Source organism: Ochotona princeps, chromosome 6, assembly GCF_030435755.1.
Source record: "Ochotona princeps isolate mOchPri1 chromosome 6, mOchPri1.hap1, whole genome shotgun sequence".
Classification (NCBI taxonomy): domain Eukaryota; kingdom Metazoa; phylum Chordata; class Mammalia; order Lagomorpha; family Ochotonidae; genus Ochotona; species Ochotona princeps.
Genome location: NC_080837.1, coordinates 42,716,563 through 42,733,276, shown reverse-complemented (window position 1 = coordinate 42,733,276; position 16,714 = coordinate 42,716,563). Strand labels below are relative to the sequence as shown.

Genomic DNA, 16,714 nt, shown 5'->3' with positions numbered 1-16,714 from the left:
GTTTTGCATACCTGCTTTTTAGCACAGCAACTGCCGAAAATCCAGCTTTGCAAAGACTTGGCACAATCAAAAGCAATGTTGTGGGATTTGTTATTGAATTTGTAAAGCAGTTTGAGTTAGTTGTTCACACTTTGTCTGACAAATGTCATGTGTTACTGTATTTTTCTCTAAAATTGCAAAGGTGTGCATATGTCTGTCTCCCTCCATGAGATTGTGAACCATTTGGCAGGCAGCCACATTTCCACTCTTACTTAATCATCTCCAGCAGGTGAAGGAAGAGGTTTGAGTTGTTTTGGATTTCACTTATCACTCTGCACAGGGTGATCTAAATTCTTTAGAATCTCTTACAGGTGACTCTGCCCAAAACAAGTTGATTCCAGATTTTCCATTACTGAGGATGAGCTAAGACTGACCTTTGAGGGCCAGAAAACCCATGACCCCATTGCCCAGACCTGTTTGAGCTGGAAAAATGAAAATCAAACAAATCTGTCCAAAGTCAAGCTCTCTGCTGACCCTGGTGATCTACACAGCTGTCCCCATAGGGCAGCAGCTCTAACAGCTACACATGTTTGCCTCCAAGGCTCTGGCACAGCTCTTTTTAGGAAGAGAGAACAGGGAGGAGGGGAATGAAAGGGGAGAGGTGAGGAAGAGTTTATAAATAGGACAGAGTGTCCTTGATGGTGGTGAATGCGCTTGCATTGTTTTCTTCAATGCTGGATAGTAATCCACCCATCTACTGGCATTCTGGTGGGGGGTGGCTGAAAGCAACCACCAATCCCTTCTTAAGTCCTAAGTGAACTCTTCTTTTAAAAAAAATTATCAGTTTATCTAAATTTTTTTGAAGGACAGAGGGACAGATACAGATCTTGCATTCACTGATTCACTCTGCAAATGCCACAAGAGCTGGGAGCTGGGCTGAGGACCCTAGATCTCAATCTGAGTCTCCCAAGTGGATGAAAGGGAATCAAGTACTTAACCACAACTGAGGCTTCCCAGAATGTGTGTTAATAGGAAGGTGCTTTTGGAAGTGGGACTTGGGCTGGAATCCAGGAATTCCAGTAGAGAATGCAGGTATTCTAGGCAGTGTCTTTACTTCCATGTCAAACTTCTGCCCTTCAATTGATTCTTAGACTTGGTTTGGCTTTTGTCTTCCTCAATATTGTTTGATGCTGATGAGACCCAATTGATAATGAAATGCCATTTCTCCCCAAAAGGATCATTTCCAGGTACTTATTCAGGTGTAAATGCTACTCATGTGTGAGAATGACACACATTAATATATAATTGCACCAGGATTTATAATAATGCAACTAGAAATAACCTACTTTAATAAGGAGCTATTTAAATATGACCATTGCATACCTAGAATATTAGGCAGTCATTTATTAATACTGTTTCAACAGTTATTTATTATTTATTTTAAAGGTAGAGTGACAGAGGGAAAAAGGGAAAGGGAGAAAGAACTTCCTTCCATTGTTTAATTCCCCAGATGGCTGTCATGACAGCCATAGTTGTGCCAGGATGAACCAGGTGCTGGGGATTTTATGTGAGTGGCAGGGGCCCAACAACTTGTGCCATTTTCCATTGCCTTTCCAGGTGCTTTAGTAGAGAGCTTGAAAAAAAATGGAGCAGCCAGGATTCAAGGTAGCATGCTAGTATGTTATGTTGGCTTCACAAGCAGTAGCTTAATTTGTTGCATCACAATGCTGACCCCTAAGCAGTCATTTGTAACAAAGTCAGCCCAATTTTTCTGTAAAAAATATTTCAGCCTCTTCCACCACAGAATCTGGGCCATAACTATTCAATACTACCCTTGTAGCACAAGAGCAGTTATAAGCAATGAGTAGAAGATGGATGTAGCTGTGTTCTAATAAGACTTCTGCTTGCTGAAACAGGTGCAAATTGGATTTGACTCATGGGCTATAGTTTGCACAAGGCTATCTCCACAGATTTAGAAGCAGTTCCAAGATATATAATTTTTTAACTTATAGAAACAACAAAGAAAAAATTCAAGAATGTATGCAAATTCTCAGAGTACTCCTAAAGACTCTACAAGAAACTGTAGGTGTGGTTGCAACTAGGGGTGAGAACTGGAAGGCAGGCAATGGGGAAGCAGAGCCTTTTCATGCAGCATCATTTTGTTCCCATGTGCAGAGAAAGAAACAAGCCTAGAAAGCGGGGTTCTTGTCCTGATTTGCAGTGTCAAGTCTGATCATTTTTACAACTGGTTTTCTTCCACCTGATTCTCCATATTATTGAGGTACATTTTGTTTGTCTAGGAAATGGCAAACTCTCTTGAAGGACTGTATTCTCCAGAGTTACTGTGTACTACATATAGAAAATAAATCAAAAGCCATTCATGTATGCTTTTTACATGGCAATTAGACATCCTACTTTGAGATTTGTCTTCATTCTTCAATTTCAAAGCTCAGTCATAAAGAAGACTGAAGAGAGATTGAGCTTTGTATTTTCAAAGTGTTTCACATACATTTAAAATTAATTTTGAAATAAATTTATGAATGAGATGGAGCTGATTCTCCACCCCCATCTCCATTTCAAAGTGAAGATGATGTCTCAGCAGGTCCATTGACTCACCTGTGATCATGACAGGGCACAGCTCCCTGCTGTCAGCTGGTTCAGTTCTTTCCCTAATGTATCTAACGGGCAAATTGGCATAAAAAAGATTCTGGGATTGATTTGTGACCCTGAAAAAAAATCACAACTTTTCTGTTACTCCACATGTGAATACCATAGTTGGAGGTAGGGATGCTGTGTTGCTGTAATCCAGTATGAAAACTTGATTTTTGGTCCTTAATTATATATCCTTGGACATAATACTAATACTTAATGTCAGCTAGCCTCCATTTTTTTAATTTCTTGATACTTTCCTTAATAGTGGCAAAGTAAAAGTAGAGAAATTCAGGGGGGCAGGGAAAAAAAAGTACAGGAAGTCATTGTTTGAGACTAAATTCCTGTACTAGGTCCAATAGAGCAAGTAAAAAAGTAAAAACAGAATCATTCATTCTAAACTTATCACCAAGTTTGAATGAAGCTGTTTACTGACCTTCCAAGAGATTAGAGAGATAGTAGCCAACCTTCCAAGTTGAAATTCAGTTGGTACAATAATAAACTTTCCTTTAGCTTAATCCTTACACAAAAATGGTAGTTCAGAGAAACTTGATGTTACATGTTCAGTTTTTCCCCTGTTGTTCTCTCTATCCCTATCAGGAAGAGGATGTTTTCTTTATCCCTTCTTTGTCCATAAAACCAAACTCCATTGAAAAGCTCATTGAGACACTTACTTCAAATTACAGGATAAGGTGTTGGCCAATTCTAGAATAAGAAATTAAAAACTTTTAAATAGTTGTACTTTTTTTTTTTTTAATTTGAAAGACAGAGTTACAGACAGAAAGAGGGAGGGATAGGGACAGAGATCTTCCATCTACTGGTTCACTTCCTGCATGGCCACAATAGCCAGCTCTCGGCCAGGCCAAAGCCATGAGCCAGAAACCTCCTCTGGTCACCCACATGGGTGGCAGGACCAAGTAAATTATCCATCATCTGCTGCCGTCCCAGGCTGCATGAAAGTGGTACAGCTGGGACCCACAAGGACACTGTGGTTTGAGATGCCAGAATCACAAGGTTAGCTTCATCTACTGCACCACAACACTGGCCCCTATTCGCTTATTCATTGTAATTCATTTGCTGACACTAACTTGCTTAAGGAACCTAAACTATGTATGTAAAGGGCACAATATATTTTCTGTCATTATAGCAGATGTTGAGTAAATATCCATGAACATTTTCCAGTATTTGGAGCAAATATTTATCCTAGCAGTTAAGATGATGGTTAGGAGACCTACATCCCACACCAGAGTACCTGGATTGAGTATCTGGCTGTAGCTGCTAGCTCCTAACTCCAACTAACTGCTAATTCAGACTGGTGGAGGCCAGTGCTGATGACTTAAGTAATTGGATTATTGCCACTCATGTGAGAGACCAGGATTGAGTTCCTGGCTGGCAGCCTCAGGGGTGGTCTAGCCCTTGACATTGCAAGCATTTTAGAAATGAAACTTTGAACTGGGGCACTCTCTCTTTCTGCTTTTCTGCCGTTCAAATAAAAAGAGAAATTTTTCCAACAATTTCTCTTCATAAGCTTATCTTCTATTAGGAAAAGTTGTGAGACTGAACTAGGTAACAGAAAAGATTGATGGATGTCCTGTCTACCTAAATTGCTTGGTTTACTTCTGTCACATAGATAAGGAAATAATCCAGAGTTGGAGGAAACGTGCCACCACATCCTTTCACCTTCCTCCCATGTCTGGCAATGTGAAATTACTATTGTAGTACAGCCACAGCCCAGAACTGGTTGTTCACCATGTCCCCCAAATTTCTTACGACCTATTACATTACTGTTATAATAAAATGATAATAATAAGATTACCTTCCTCTCCCATCATTTACTTGACAGACACTTCCAAGACTTCTTAAAAAGGCCAGAAAACAGGCAATCTTCCAGTGCCTGCAAGTTTCTGGCCATCACACCACCCCTGTGTCTCCAGGTGTCATAAAGAGGGGATGATCCTGAACCTTAGAGATGGCAGAGTCATTATAATACCCTCTTTTAAAGACAGGTTTATTTTATTTTATTTGGAAGGGAGATTTATAGAGAGGGAAGGACAGATAATGAGATCTCCCATTCTCTGGTTCACTCCCCAAATGGGCACAAGGGCTTAAGTTTAGCTGATCTGAAGCCAGAAGCTTTTTCTAGGTCTCCCATGTGGTGAAAGAGTCTAAGGACTTGGACCATCCTTCAGTGCTTTACCAGGCAGTAAGCAGGGAGCTGGTTCGGAAGTGAAGCAGCCAGGATTCAAACCAATGTCCATATGGGATGATAGCACTGCAAGCAGATCCTTAGCTTACTATACTATGGTGCTATTATATCCTCTTTTTAAAAAAAAATTATGCTTTGGGTTGGCATTGTGACATTATGGATTAATAAGCAGCCTGCAATACCTGCATCTGACATGAGCACTAATTTGATTTCCACATGCACCATTTCTGATCCAAGTCACTGCTAATGTGCTTAGGTGACTTAGTTAAAGCTCCTGGTTCCTGGCTTCAGCCTATCCCGACCCTAGCTATGGCAGCCATTTAAAGAGTTAGCCAGTGGATGGATGATCTCTCTCTCCCTCTTTCTCTCTCTTCTTCTTGCCCTGTCTCTGTGCATCTCTGACTTCTAAATAAATAAAGTAAATCTTTAAAAGTAAAACAAAAAGGAAATACATAAAACATGCAAGGGAAGAATCAAAGAATGCTTCCCAGAGGAGCTAATGTAGGATTGACTGCACACTGAAAGACACTGGGTAGTGCTGTGAGATGCAAATGGGGTTTAGTAAGACACCTGTGGGGATTTAAAAAAAGAGTAAACTCAGTAAATCAGGGAGGAAAAGATATGGCCAGGATGACACCTGGGATTCTGCCTTGCAAGGATTCGTGGTATCAGTTACTCAGATAAAGCAGGCTGAGGGAGGAGAGGTATTTAAGGGGTAGCAGGTAGAAATCAAAATCTGTGGGATGAGCAGAGTTTAAGATGCCAGTGAGGCAGGTGGAGAAAGATGCACATATTGATTTAGAGTTGAAGGCTTAGGTTTAGTTGGATGACTTAGGATGTCATCAGCCTCAGAAGGACTGGATGAAATCACTCGGAGAGAGTAAAGAAAGAGCCAGGTGCCTAATTCAGACCAAGTCTGGAGCAACTTCAAAGTCAACTGCGGAATGGCCAGAGAGATATGTGGAAATCCCAAAAACTGTCCTATCATAGAAAGTGAGACAAAGACATTTTCAAGAAGGATGGTGTCCAGAGTCCAAGGAAGATGAGAAGTAAAGAATCTGTATTATTTTGGGTGTATTATTATTATTATTATTATTATTATTTTTGGTGTATTAAGTCTTTCCATAAAAACCAATCAAGCAATAGATATCCACAGGTCTGTTTGTCTTCACATGTATCTATTTATAAATAAGAGATAGCTGTATCAATTATCTGCATCTTTATTTTCCTTTCATCTACATCTATTTTCTTACAGGCTGGAAACCCAAAGAATTGCAGTTTGATCCCAAATGAGATCAGTGGGCAGAATTCCCTTTTCTTTCAGGAAGGTCAGTCTTCTACTAAGGCCTTCAACTGACTGGATGAAGCCCACTCACATTATCGTGAGTATAATCTGCTTAACTCAAAGTCAACTTACTGATTTGGGTGGTAATCTCATATAAAAAACACCTTCATGCAAATATTGAGGATAATATTTGACCAAACAAAACAGTCCCATGTCCTCACCAAGCTGATATATACAATTAGTCACCATAGGTAGTCAGCTCAACAAGAGCATTTTTGTTTATAGAGAAGGCAAATGCCAGCTTGTAATAAATTGAAGAGCTAATGGCAGGTGGACTTTTGGTTCTCATATTTGGCTGAATTTAAGAACACCTAGAAAGTCTCTAAAAAATCCTAATATCTGGGCAGCTTCCCCACTATGGGAATCTCTGTGGGAGGGGTGCGGGGATGGGAGGTAGACTTCAGCGCTTTTTAAAGTTCCCCAGTTGATTCCAGTATGCCACACTGCTTAAATTCCTTAAGCATGTTTGAAGTGGATGTTGAGATTTGCATTTCTACCAACCAGAGTCTCTGGTAATGCCGGTGATAGTGATCCACAGACTACATTTTTGAGGTATCAGGGAAGAGACAACTCTTTTAACTAAGTTTGATGATAAAAGGTGCAGTGAAACACAGCAGCAGCTAGAGGGGTCTATGTGTTAAGAAAGGATTCTCAAGAGGCAATGCAGAAGCATACCAGGTGTCTTTAGAATTCCACAGGAAGTACATGTTATGAAAAAACTCTATATGAATTTCAAAGTTTTTTTTACATCAAAATAAACACTTTTGATTCTATTTGCCATGAACATTTTGTAGTACACTGCTGTTTGAATAGTGGTGGGGATAGTCCAGGAAAGAGAAAGATTAGTAATGTAAGAGAGTGAGAGACACATTGTTGCAAAGGAAGGAAAGCCAAAGAAAGTGAAAGGATAATAAAGTTAAAAAAAAAAAATTCTGTGCATCCTGGTTGGCAACTGTGAAAACTTTCCCGAGAAAGACCTTGTCATCCGGCTGCATCACGTGATGCTAGATGACAAACTCCTGTTTTAGAGCCTCTGATTTGACCCTCGCTGGAAAGTTCTTGCTGAAAGACCATGCATTGAAGGTGTGTTAGTCATTTCTGATCAGTATGAGAACATGTTAATGACCACTAATTCTGTACACAAGATGTCCAGGAAGCAAAAGAGGAGGGAACTACTGCCAATTCATTTTAGAAGGTCAGTATTACCTCGCTACCAAAAACAGATAATGAAAAAAGAAAAATATAGACCAATATCTTTCATGAACTTTACCAAAAAAATATTCAGCAAAATAAAACTATCTTTATTGGAAGATAAGTTGATTCTCTCAGTGGAAAACAACAAAGAATGAACAAAATTTTGCTTTGACTAATACATGGATTCATGAAGGTCAAAGAATGCAAGAATGTAAGAATCAGCTGCATTTCAAGATGCTAATGATGAACACAAGGGAACCAAGAATAAAAACAGTACCATTTCTAGCTTGTCGAAGATAAGTTAAATTTTTACATATATTTTTAACAGAACATTTTCCTGATCTGATAATCACATGACATTGATACAAGAAATCAGAGACGACTAAAATAGAAAGACACCAATTTTAATACCTGGAAGAGTCAACATTGCAAAACTTTCAATTCTCCCCAAAATGATCTGAGTATGATGTAATTAGCATAAAAATCTCAGCATGATTTTACATGAACATAAACAGGCTCATTCTAAAAGTTTTATGGAAAGAGATAGATCTAAGTATAGCTAAAAAAAACTTGACATAAAATATAAAGTGTACTGTTGTTGGAAGCATAGATGGACTTTTAAATTGAAGAGAATAGAAAACTCCCAGATAGACCCATAGAAATATGCTCAATTGATTTTTCACAAAGAGGCTAAAGCAATTCAAAGGAGAAAGAAAAATCTCATTAAATATTGCTATATATAATTGGATATTCAAATGCAAAAAATAAAATTCAACTGTCACACTATATGAAAACTAAATCTAAAATGCATGAAAAATGTATATGAAATATGTGCAGTCTATGTTAATTATACCTATCTTTAAAAAAAGGAATTTTAAAAAGAAATGGGGTTGTTGATTTTATGAAAATGTAGAAAATGCTTTGAAATAGCATAATTAAATTTAATTTTTAAATTTTTTATCAGCTTGAGACAGGGAAAATAAATATAAAGGCTGGGGAGAGTGTCTAAGTGGTGATGGTGTTAAGAGGACTTACACTATAACAATATAACCGTTTTTATAATTAGAAGCTACAGATCTGCAGCTAAGCCTCTAGGTATCTTACTTTAGAGAATACGAGTTTCCTTGTGTTCTTATTTCTCTTTCTTTTAACATTTAATCAGTTTCTTAAGATTTAATGTAATTTACAGGTATGACTCTAAGAACATAAGGATAACCCCCTTTTGAAAATTTATTTATTGGAAAGGCACAGAGAGAGAGGATGAAATAGGGCAGAGAAAAGAGATATTCCGTCCACTGGTTTACTGCTCAGATGGCTGCCAGGAGCCTGGAACTCCAACCTGCAGGGACCCCTTAGTGGGGAGCTGAATTGGAAGTGGACCTGGCGGAACTCAGCTTGGCACTCTGATGGAGGATACCATTGCCTGCCTGGCTGAATCCACTGCACCACACTCTTTCCTCTGACTCTAACTCCTGACCTTTATAATCTTCCAGCTCCTTTTACTCCTCCCCTTCAGTATTTTTAAGTTGAGATTTTATAAAGACTCAGCTGTAGAGGCCCAGACTTTGAAATACGTGAAAACAGTTTTCCACTGCTATAAAAATCTGAAACCTGTCACATTTGGTTAATATCACCGACATTAGGAGCCACAAACAGAAAAGGAAGAGGCAAAACAAAACAAAGAAACCCCACATCTGTTGCTTTATATAGAAACCAAGCACATGCCAGAAAAACAAGTCATCAGTTTTCAGGCACACTGAGTTTTCAAATGCCTTACCCCATAAGATTCAAGTTAGGGTGTACCATGTTCAGTCCTGGTTAGTGTCTGCAACACTCAGTACCAATTAGAGCAGAAGGAAAGCGTGAGAGCCTTTTCCCTCTGCCTCTGTTGACACCAATCACTCAGGGCATGAAAGGTCTGAAGCCCAGACTCAGGCCTTTCTTTTACAGACTCAATAGAGGGGAAGCAGAGCCCATCTAATGCCTACTGATTATAATCAGTCCAGTTCTCAACTCAGAGTAGCTCCTGGAAACCCAGGAGGAGATGTTAGGACATGGGCACATATGTTTATGGTTAAGATACCTCCAAGGAAGCTACTTAGAGTGATTTGAAGATGCTCCAAATTTCCCCATCTGAAGGCCTTTCTGCTCTGGATTCTGTATCCACCTGTCATGGAACCTGAAACGGCCCACACTAAACTGGAAACTCTCTCATTGAGATATTATTTCATGAGTTGTAAGGCAGTTGTAAAATCCTAGATGTCTGGTGTAGTACAACACATCAGTACTTCTGGAAATGTTCAAAACACAAATCTAGTATGTATGTGAGGCAGGGGTCAGGAAGAAAAGGTAGAAGGATAGCACAGTGAGGATCCAAGAGGCAAAGAAAGGAAGCTTTCTATCTACTATGGGCAGCTGGAAAGCAATATGAGAATGTGAATACCAAACTGGAGATATGCCAGTGACTACTTCCCTCTTGGGCCGTTCTACCTAGGGGAACTCTTATTGATGATTCAAGGTCTTAGAATTGCTACCCAACCTACAAGCCTAAGAGTATTTGTAGTTGCTTTTCAGAAAGAAATGGATATTTCAGAAAGAAATCAATATTTATTATGGTCTACTCTGTAGCAGTTACTGTTCCAAGCACCAGGGTTATAGTAATTAGCAAAACAAGGAAAAACGAGGAATATACTTTTGTGGTGCTTACAGCCTAGTGGGAGTAGACAGGCATTGAATGGAATGACTAAAAATACTTAATAAGATAAGATTAGGTGGAAAGTACTGTGCAGAATAATTAAGATGGGAGTTACAGAGAGAATGGAAGAGGTTACTGGTTTCTCTTCAGAATGTACAAATCTTTTACATTTTACTAAAGAAAAACAGTGTCACACACATACATATACACACAGAGTGAGAGAGGGAGGGGAGAGAGAAGATATCGAGGGAGAGAGAGAGAGGAAGCGAGGGAAGGAGAGATTTTCTATCCTTTGATTCACTCCTCAAATGTTGCAATAGCCAGGTTTGCCCAAACCAAAGCTAGGAGGCAAAAACTTCATCCTGGTTTCCCACATGGGTAGCAGAGGTCCAAGAATTTTGGCCATTTTCCTCTGCCTTGCCAGAGAGCAGAGGACTGGGTTTCTACAACAGCACTTACTGTGTGTAACTGTTTTATAAAAGCTTTGGTTCTGGTTCTCCACCCTCGTTCTCTGTTGATAAACTTGGAGAGGATCAGAGATAGTATTCCTCTCACCCCTCCTTGAGTTTGGAAAACAATTGAGATGTACATGAGGGAGTCAGGTCAGTGGAAATAAAATATCCACCTGCTTCTCTGCTACTGTGTGGGAGGGAGCTAGACATGCCGTACTAGCTTCCCTCATATTCTCGCCTGCATGAGACTGTGTTCCCAAATCAGACATGGCAGTGCTAGGGACACAGGTCTTTCCTCTGGAAAGCAGGAGCAGCAGAGTAAGACCTGTGATCTCTGGGGAGTTCCAGATTCCCAAACAGGAGAAAGGAAGGGTCTGAGACAGAAACCTGCTTCTTCTGAGCTTACAAATCATATAAACCGTTCTTCCTTCCCTAGAGGTTGGACAGAAGACTTGATGGTACAGAAGCTTTGGCCTCCTCTATTTGGATGATGAAAATAGGGGAGGAAATTCCCCATTACCTACACCTGCTCTTTAAGTAAAATCCAATGAACTCTCTCCTTAGGACCAAAACATGTCCACTCTTTCTTCTGATAATCTTGACCAAGAGAAAATTATCATTCATCCTAAGACACACTGTTGCTATGTTCTTCCCCCATCTGTCTCTATGACAGACATGCTGTCTCTTTTGCAGAAACTTGATATTGCTTTTAGCCAGAAACATAAATTCTATTTTATAAGTCCAGATGTTATTTGGCTTTGAAATTGTACCTTCCCAATTAAACAGTCTCAACCAGGGAAGGCACTTAGCTGAGCAGCCGCATGTCTGATGAAGCCATGCTGCCTCCCGGCCCTGTGCCTGCTTCTCCTTCTGAGCTCCTTAGCCTTCCTGTGCCCCTCTGCAGCGTCACATTATGGATCAAAGTGTTCTGCTTTTGCAAACTTTGCTTTACAGCATAACATCCCTTTCTCATCCGCTTCTTGACACTGGAATGGGAAATGTGAACTGGAAACACTCCCAGTGTGATTTATCTTAAGCCTTAAAACATTTCAAGCTATCAGACTGTGGAGCTAGCTGCTCTGGAGGCTGCTGTGTGAGAAGCCTTTAGGCTGTTTCTGCCCAATTACTGCATTGCATTGTTATTATTAAATCATGAAATTAGAACATATCAGCTCTGAGTATGCAACTTACAAGCAGAATTGACACCAGAAATGTTCTCCTGATTAGATATTTTTGTTTTCTGTTATTTGAATTAACTCAAATTTTCTTTGTTTTGCATTTCACTTTTTTGAAAGACTTATTTATTTTTATTGGAAAGGCAGATTTACAGAGAGGAGACACAAAAATCTCTGTCTGCTAGTTCACTTCCCAGGTGGCTTCAAAGGTCAGAGCTGAGCTGATTCTGAAGCCAGGAACCAGGAGCTTCTTCCAGGTCTCCCACACTGGTACAAGGTCCCAAGGTTTTGGGCTGTCCTTGACTGCTTTCCTAGGCCATAAGCAGGGAGTTGGATGGGAAGTGGAGCAGCTGGGATATGAACTGAGATACCATATGGGATCCCAACACATGCTAGGCAAGGATGTAGCCACTAGGCTACCACACTGGGTCCTTGTTTTGCATTTTTTTTATTTTCAATCTCCAGTGCTGCTTCTTATTATTATTACTACTATAATTTTATTTCAAAGAGTATTCCAAGAACTCATTCAATACATTTCTTCATAATTGGGGATATTATTTCACATTCCAGTTGGTTTCCCAAGTGCTTTTACAGTTCAGAAACGACTCTCCATGGGGCAGAATTCCTAAATTTTGCTTACCCAGATCCTTGCAGTCAATCCCTTGGTAGCACTAGGTCTTAGATAGTCCAAACCTCTAAAACATAAATAACAAACCCTGAAGTGTTTTGATCATTCAGATATGGATATAACAATAAAATTTTTGAGAAGTGACTCAAGGTGCATTTTTACTGTACCTGCTATCCGAGGCCTACCACACAACCTTCCAGGGAACTGGTGATGAACACAGACCATCGCTGTATTCTCTACTCCCTACCCTCCCAGTGTCTTTGGTGCAGAGGGTCTGTATCTGTATTGCATGGCCCTTTCTCGAAGGAATCAGTCACTGTGATGGACTGACTCTGAATGACCCTGAAGAATTATCCTTGGGGAGGTTTGGCTTTTCTGTAGCACACTCAGGGCTGCTTGCTCAATGCAGTTGCATTTTTCTCGATCAAAATGCCCCCTTTTTGTGTTTACTAGGCTTGTTTCAGTTCATGGGTGGCAAACGACTACAGAAATGTCTAAAGTGCTTTTTAGCAGGATGTATTACTTTCCTCTTGGAGCCTTAAGGAGATGTCTCCTAGGTGAATAATATCACTTAATATCTCCCTTCCTCAGTCACTCACGGCTGGGATTCCAGAAGAGGCCAGGTCTCATTCTCGGTGCCCTCTAAATCAGTTCTTAGATCCTGTGCTCACCCACCATTTCTGTGTTTCTAAACAGTTTCCTCAGGGGTTTTCATGCTTCCATTTTATTCAAATGTAAATTATTAATAGTAAGTTATTACTGTTATTGTTATTAGCTTATCAATGACTGGGAAATCTTGCATTGGAGACAGAGCTAGTTCATTTTGTTTATTACTGTATTTTTCAAATCTATCTAATGGTAGCATTACCTTTCACATATTGTGTTTTACCCATGCATCTTGTAGAGATGGTATTACAAGACAGTAATTTGAAAAATGTAGTTTTGTCTGCATCACTGAGACAAGACATCAAGCAAATCTGTCTCTGTTGCTATCTCTCTATTCAGCCATCATCAAGTTCCTCTAGTTCTTCTGACCCTACCTTCTAAATACTTCTCAGCTTGTCCACTCTTTCTATTCCCGCCACCATCCCCCTGGGGCAGCAATACTTTTGCACAAATCTAATAAATTTGTATAACTTTAGTCTCACTCTCTTCAAACCACATTCTTCTCACACAAGAGGGATTTCTCCATGCAAACTAATCATGCAACCTTACTCAAAATGCTTCTGTGATTCCCAGTGCCCTAAAGAGAGAAACTCCGTATCTAGATCCTTGAGTCCTCCATGACCTGGTTGCTGCCTACCTTACCAGCTGAAATACTGCCAAACCACTGTCTTCTGCTTTATGTTCTTCCCACACCAACATGTCTGATACTCTGCAATCTTGCCCTGCAGTTACGTTTTGTGCAGTTATATCTGTCTGAACTATCCAATTTGTTCCATTTGGCTCTTCTTCACCCTTCACAATGCAGGATAACTCCTTGTGGTCTAGGATCACTCCTCTGGGTTCCCACATCAAGCTGTGCAAATTTTTATATTGTCACTTTAACTGTTTCATTGAATGTACTTGTTTATGTAATATCTCACATATCCAGTTGTGAACTCTTTAAATGTAAACTGTGTCCTTACACCCCTTGGCCCACTTCATTCATCCTTAGACTCCACTCATTAAATGTGTGCTGAAATGAATCATCCTGAGCACCAGATCTTAGTTGTCTTCATTCTTCTACTCCGAAGACCAAAAGGTCCTTGCCAAAACAAGTGTCAGGGTACATTCAAGAGCAGCCCAAACCTAACCATTACTTTTTGACCATGGCCATTGCTGGCTGAACTGGGTATTTCTGGATTCGAAAGGAATCAGCCTGACCTCAGTATGTCTGCCTGTAGCCATCTGGGGCTGTGGGCTCTGCTCAAGGGTGCAGCAGCCTGCCTTCCTGCTGTCCTGCAGTTTCAGGGTGACTTGCCTTTAATGGGCTGGAGAATCCAACCTGGAAGCAGCTGTTCCTGCCTTGAGCTGTTTGGGGGAAGGAGGGAAGGAAAGGGAAAAGAGGGCCTTGAAAACCCAGGGATTCTCTGGGTACCTTGGAGCAGATCCCCTTGGTGACACCAGGCTTTTGTTACTACTTGAAGCATCACCAAGAGCCTTGTGTTATATTTAATTTTTAAAAATTAAGAGAAGCATCCCCAGTGATTAAAGTCCAAGCAACTGGATTGTGATTCCAAGGAGGCAAAGCAGTCAGCCTACATTGTAAATCAGGATGGATGGTAGACCAGCACTGACAAGGCTTCTAGGCACAGGGGATAAAAGGCAGCATCAGCTCTATCAAGTCTGATTTGATTAGTTTCTCCAGTCAATTTTATGTACTCTGGCCACAGGATAAATCATCTCTCTTGCTGCCCTGTTCTTTTCTTGTTGATTTAAAAATAGAGTCCTCATTTGTCTGTCAAGTGGTCACTGAGTTTACCTACTGATATTCATGAGGTAAGTCCCTGAGATTTACTGCCAACCTCACATACAAAATCTCCACTTTGCCTAAAAGACAGCTGACCTAACTGAGTAGCAGTGGCCTCATTGCTCTTCACCCAGTATGTGCCAAAACAGAGTCCCTTAGGGTTATTTGATCACAAGAAAGGATATTTAAAATGCTATTTTTCTGGTCTTAGAGATGTATATAGTTAGAAACATCCCATCCCCCCACCCATGAACTATAAAGGACTTTTAAAGATGATCAGGTTCACTTTCCATGTTAAAATACCAGAGATCCAGAGGTAAGTGAAGCCCCTAGCTGACCAGAGCATCCAGCAGGTTAGAGACATGTTTGGGAGGGTGCAGCAGGTACATGTATGGCATCAAGGAACAAGATATTCCAGAAAAACATAAATCTGATAAGCAGAGGAAGATAATGTCTTACTTTTTTGGAAATACTTACTCTAAGATTTCTAAAGTATATGCATTCTTCCTTGAAACTATATTATTTAACTTACCAAAATAACATCAGGAAAGTTTCAAGAGCAACTCTTGACAGCTAAGACATACACCTCTTTTTCCTACTTCATTCCAACCAGTGTAGCTCATGAGTAGCCCTGGATCTTTGCCACTCCTCCACCAAGTCTGCCACCTATGGTCCTTCACAACCAGAGTTTTTCCTCCATCTACCAGTTTCAGTATAGTCCCGCCTTCTGGATATCCATTGGTACCTGCACCAGCCTGTTATTGATCTTGTCCTTTCCCCAGCCACAGTAGCTTTCACACTGAATAGCTGCCTCCTGATTCTTATTGATTCCAGGTGTATGCCACATTCTCTAAACCAAACTAGAAATTTCAGCTAGGTGGAGAATATGATTTATCTTTCAAGGGCTCCATTATATTTCACATGACATTTAAGGTGAAGTCCTGGCAAACTGACTTCACAAAAGAAAAGAAAGGTGCTGATTTGAAATATTCACTATCATTTTGATGTGAATGTGAAATTGGAAGAGATATCAAAAGGCATCCTTTTCAAGACTGAACAAGCTCATTCTACTGTCAGTAATAAACAGATCTTTGATGCACAGTGTATATGCATTAAGTGAAGTAAATTTGTCACCAAACTTCAGGGTGTAAGAGATATAATTTGTCAGGATTTAGTGTGAAATGTAGGCAGTCAGAGAACATATTCTTTATTCATCTATTTTAAAAATGATGACAATTTACCCATGGTTTTAAAACTGACCTACGTGCTAACCCCACAAAATATGGAGCTAAATGAGAAAGCTAGTTATTAAGCAAACAAAAGAACACATGTATTACAAAGAACATAAAAGGTATAAGAGGATGTTAAAAAGGTAATTTAATTTAGACTGATGAAATGGGAATGGGTGATTCGGGGTAATTTCTCTAAAGGTTTAAAATGTCAACTTCCACTTAAAGAATGGATAAACAGGGCTTACCCAAATGAAGTTGAGGGAAGATAATGCCAAAGTATAGACAGTGTCCAAAAAAGGGACCGGAGGCAGGAAGATCCTGTCTCACAAGATAATAAACTACGACAGGCAGGACAACAGGCAGGCAGTGAGGGGAGGAGCGGAAGGAGGTTATGCTGGAAAGGTGGACAGACATGTTTCACACAGGGCCTTGGAGATCATGACAAGGGGCTTGGATTCTATTTTGGTTAAATGAGAAGTGATTTGTTATTTTGAAGTAGAAAAGCGATATAGTTTGATTCATGTTTTAGAAATAATTACTATGATTGCTATACAGAAAGTAGATTGATGGTGAGTTGGGAGTTGGAGGCAAAAATGGAAACAGAAGAACTATAACAAAAGTACTGCCAGAGATAAAATTGGATGGTGGCTAGGTCTAGAATGTTAGCAATGGAAACAAAGTAAAGTGAATAGACTTGAAATACATTC

The 16,714-nt window shown here is 39.9% G+C and overlaps 1 long non-coding RNA gene across 1 annotated transcript in view; it reads left to right on the top strand.

Moving 5' to 3' along the window:
- LOC131480554 (uncharacterized) overlaps positions 1–16,714 on the top strand; it is a 113,792-nt gene that overhangs the window by 57,603 nt on the left and 39,475 nt on the right. Inside the window, exon 4 of the long non-coding RNA XR_009245626.1 lies at positions 6,090–6,216. This is a non-coding gene — a long non-coding RNA (uncharacterized LOC131480554). The remainder of the gene's footprint in view (positions 1–6,089; positions 6,217–16,714) is intronic.